This window comes from Miscanthus floridulus, chromosome 18 (genome assembly GCF_019320115.1).
Source record: "Miscanthus floridulus cultivar M001 chromosome 18, ASM1932011v1, whole genome shotgun sequence".
In the NCBI taxonomy this organism is placed as follows: Eukaryota; Viridiplantae; Streptophyta; class Magnoliopsida; order Poales; family Poaceae; genus Miscanthus; species Miscanthus floridulus.
The window spans coordinates 1,355,161-1,360,350 of record NC_089597.1 but is presented as its reverse complement, the minus strand read 5'-3'; positions in this window follow the sequence as shown (position 1 = coordinate 1,360,350).

The window sequence follows — 5,190 nt, the reverse complement described above, 5'->3', positions numbered from 1 at the left end:
GTCGTCGCTGCGCTTTTAGAGGATCCGGACTGATTGGGGTTGAGGTTCGTCACGTACGATTTCCTCCACCTCGTCCTCTTTCTATTGCAGCCGGAGGCACCACCTGGGGGCTTGGTGCCCAAATAGCAGCTCCAACCATGCCCTCCGAAGCACATTCAAATGGAGAGTGCTACAATCCAAACTTGATTTTGCATATCGCAAAATTCAAGTGTGGGGGTGAGCTTCTCTTAATCACCTCATGACATGCTTCATTCATTGATTTTATTTTGGTTGTTTCTACCTTGTTTTACCTGTATGTCTTGCTCACCATGATAAAGTCATCCAAAAAATATTTTGATAAATAAAATAAATAATATATAAAAATGAATAACATTTTTTATTTACTATATTTTTTTCAATAATAACAATAAAATATATAATAATAATATTTACTTTGCATAATAAACTTGTTTTAACTTAGACTTGTTTTAACTTAGAAAAAAGCTATGACCTCCCTTTCTCCCACAAATAAACAAAATCTTGGTACTAGACAACTTCCCTTCGAGTATTCTTTGCCACTAACAATTATAGGAACGAAGGATAAATGGTGTCTAGGAACATGGGTGCTGCAATACACGCTAAGGAGATGCTCCAACATTCCTACTTGGTTTTTAGTGTCAAATGACATAAAAATCTAAGTGTGGGGGACCTAGCCCTTCCATGCTATCACTCGGGCATACTGGTTTGCACTCCATTTGCTCACCCATGATTTGCTCCAATAAATTTGATTATGTTTAAAAAAATGTCATACATGTCGATCAAACTTAAAATGAGAAATGAAAACTTACCAAACTATGAACTTAACTTTATAAAGATTGACCGACATAAACTTTATTCCTAGATCATATACTTGTTACTTGTGGATAAATCTTTATTAGGAAAATATGTCAACTAAGTTGTTGTGAAGTGTGATATGGTAAAGACTAAATAAATCCTATCTTTCATATGTAAGCTCTTGGAGATTTCTGTTTTGCTAAAACTTCAAAATTTATAGCAATACTTCTCCTCAATGGTGAAATATCCTACCAAAGTCATATGATATTACACTTTGAAAAACCTTGAAACATATGTTGTTTGTTATCATGTTGAGCTTTGTCAGATTGTTGTGACCCTTGAGAGATTCTCGTCATGCACCCATGATCAAGATTCACGTACACCCACTCTTACACTAAGAGTTACGCAAAAATATGTTTTCCATCCACCAAAACAAATACTCCATTCAATTGTCATGAGTCTTTCTCTTCAAAGTTTTTCATATGCCAAAAAGAAGTATGGGGCTATGCTAAAAGAGAGAGAGAGACATGAAGCTCTCAAAATAGCAAAAGAAAAAAAGGAGCACATGAAGATTCCAAAGTGTTGAAAATAAACATAGCCCATACTTCCAAGGCAATTATCAAAAAGAGAGAAAGTCATGATCAAAGGAGTACAAGAACATGTAGAATTAGGAATCACTTTAAAATTCCACAACTTGCACTTCTTGATCAAAGTGTATGGCTTGCATCTCCTTGGGTCCGGTTTTTAACTTAGCAATATTATGTGATGCAAGTATGCCTCTCTACTCATCCGTACCCAAAGCTCCACATAAACCTTTTTAAATGCAGGATGAAAAAGAAGGCAATTTCAAAAGCCTTTGGTAAGGATATATACACCATTGAGCGACTTGAGAGTACCATTTGAGGAGAAGTATGCGCTATGCTTTCAATTTCAAAAATACAAAAACTCCAAGTATGCTTCATAGAGGGAAAGTGATGACTTGATGTCACAGTCGTTCCACTTTTCAACCGCTCAAGGTGACATGGTAGACACTTCAAAAATCCACAAGTATAAGGAATGACATGAATAACTTTTATGCTAGCATCATATCTTTTGAAGTCATGATCCATAGTTACACATAACTTTGCTCGAGGACGAGCAAAGAGCAAGTGTGGGGGCGCTTGTAGGCGGTCCTTAATGCATAAATTTAACCGCCAATCCCCGCATAAAATCCATTCATATAAACACCAAACTTAGTAATAGGGATTATAATGGACCTAGTTCCACATGTATTTGGATAATATTGTTTTGCATTACATAAACACAAATACATGGGAGAATACACCGAAAGGCACTTTCCGACGCCGATTTATGCAAAGACTAAATAAAGAGGCCCATCCACGACAACAATTTGGGCATAACACTAACCAAGGAGTAGCCTAGGACCGAGCACCAACCCACCACACAAAGGCGGTGGCGAGGGGGCTAGGTTAGGGGGCGGCCGACCCCTAGGGGCGGGTGACCCCCTGCCGGCACCTCTCTACCACCCCTTTGTCTGGCGGTGGCATGAGGGCATGTAGAGGTGGTGGAGACCAGTGCTCGTGCTAAATTTAGCCTCCAACACCACCTTAATCTGTGTATAAATAGAGGGGCAACCGCCTCTCCCAACACACACCTCAAGGGAGCAACTTCACCCCTCTCAAGATGTAGAATTATAATAGCCTTGTTGGGAGTTAGGGAGAGATGCTCAAGTTCTAGAGTAGTCCTCGGAGGTCTGGTAATATTTTTATCATACCTTTGTAAGACTCGAGTATTTAATATATATATTTATATTCTCTAATTACTTAAATGTCTATCTTGGTTATCTAGTCATGCTTTAGTGTTTAGCTAAGCATGGTAAATATAGTTGTCTACACGTTAGCATGGGATCTCCGCTCGCATCGAGTACTCTAGTTATAGATCGTGACTAGAGTAGTAATCGATAGGCTAGACATGGTGTCTAGTTTATAGGTTATCTAGGATGTCACCCAACCTCACGGATAGCTGTGGTAGCCCCAGGTGGTGATAGCCTCAACGGCTGTCGTATTCCACCATGTTTGGGTTGGTGCTTGTAGGACCATAGTCGGAGCTCCCTAGCCCCCTTCTCATCCCTATCCGCGGCTAGTGTTCTGATGTCCTGAAGTGTTACGATGAGATCGTTATATCTGACCCAGGCTTAGTTATCATCTTTGGTCTGTGCTAGATTGGAACCATAGTAATAGAGAAGTATAAAGGAACTTTGAACTCGTCCGTTGTCCTCCCAGCTTAACTTGTCTACTCTTCTATCTTATCATGGAGTGCTCCTGTGTGTGTCATTTATCCAAAACTCCTATCTTTTCACTTATCCCCACATTAGTCTAGTCAGTATACTAGTTACTAGATACATGATGGTTAACTATCAACTTCTTTAACCATTGTTTCCCTGTGGATAAACACAATACCCTAGAATACTTCTGGATGAAAACTACAACGGCATCCATGCGCTTACGGATTCATCTATTTACGTTAACAAATACCAACAAGCTTTCTGACGTCGTTGTTGGGGATACATTCTAGGTAGTGACGCTAAAAAATGCCAACACACACCAAAAAGTAAAATCGGCTTCAACCCAAGCCCCATCGATTAGTTGGTTCCACCCTGAGTAGTGGCAGATGCATTATTATGATATTGGTTGTGCTTCCCTTTTATTTTATTCATAATCATGTCTAGATCATTATAAACAAACTTTTAACTCCTACTAAATAAGACTATATATATATATATATATATATATATATAAACTTTAAAATAACTATGAAGTATTTTTACACTAAATATGCGATGGCTACTTTCATAACTTTTGATAACTCACTTGGTGACTATATGTATGGAATGAACACTCAAGTCTATCTATGTACTTATGGCTTTATATGGTGGCAACCTTCTACACTTTTTTACATTTTAGAATATCTCTCATGTTTATCTAGATATTTCTCATTACACATAAGATCTGGATCTAGAATATTCCATTTAGAATCTTGTTTGAGTTTATCTATTCCTAGATATTTCTCATGCAAAATATCCAGATATAGAGTATTCTTTTGTCTAAAGTATGATAATTATGTCTTATGCATACTCGTCATTTATCTGGAAAGTTTCTCATATAGAAGTTTCCTATTCCATAAGATACTAGGAAGGCAAATGGGTTACACTTCCTAACCTTTTCTATTATGAGAATATTTCTTTCCTCTTAATAAAATATTGTTTTTTTTTCTACTCTAGAAGTTGTTTCTAACCCCAAAAAATATTTTACTACAAAGGGGTAAGAAAAAAATGTTCTACCTATAGAAAAGCCATTTATTATTCCATAAAAGGACAACTAGTGTCATGTAAGAGTGGCAACATTCCTAATTTATTAATTATGCATCATTGTTATTTGTACAATATTATTTTTCTCCGAATGCATAATTGTTTTTATAGTCAAACTATTTCTATTCATATCCTGTCATGTCAAACCTTTTTTTCTCTTGCCTGATAACAATTGTATATCTTTGTTTTCGGTTGGAGTTTTTCTGTGGACTTGCGCCACTATGTGCCTCTACTTTATTTGTGCCTTGTGGATAATAAACACTCGCTTAGCCGGATTTATTTAAGGTTGATAAAGTGTGACTATTCCAACACACAAAAGTATTTTGCAACCTAATCTTTAACCCCGTTACAACATAAAAAATCCTTAGTACATTATAAAATGAAAATAGAGTGCTAGGAAGACTCAAAATTTTCACTGAGATATTGAAGTGTTAGTACTCTTATCATTTCTTGTTGGAGCATGTAAATTTCTTTTAATGCGTTCATACCATTTTTTTATTGATGATAGCAATGTTCCTAGTTCATGGGAACTATTGTTCCATGTTTAGCAAAGAAATATTTAATATTCACTTGGGAAATTGTCACAAAGAGAAAATTGTTTTTATTTTAAAAAAATGTTGTTATAGCTTCTTGGTTTGTGAAATTGGTATATGTTCATGTGAAAATGGCTTCTAGCTTCAATAGAAAAATATTCAACCTTAATAAAATATAAAAAAGTTCCATTTACTTATTTACAATGCACTATATATTTACTAGCCATTGATAGTGTCCAATGAAGAGAATAGATATGAAATTTCTGTTATTTAAAACAAATGTTGTACTAGCCATTGATAGTGTCCAATGAAGAGAATAGATATGAAATCAACAAGAATAAAAAAAATAAAAGGGAGAGAAAGAAAAATAAAAAACAGAAATTCTCAAAGAAACTAGAAAAAAAAAACAGCCCACAAGAAGCCCGTCCGTTTTTTTTTTCGCCGTCGATGCATAACCTACATTTCCCCCGTCGATGC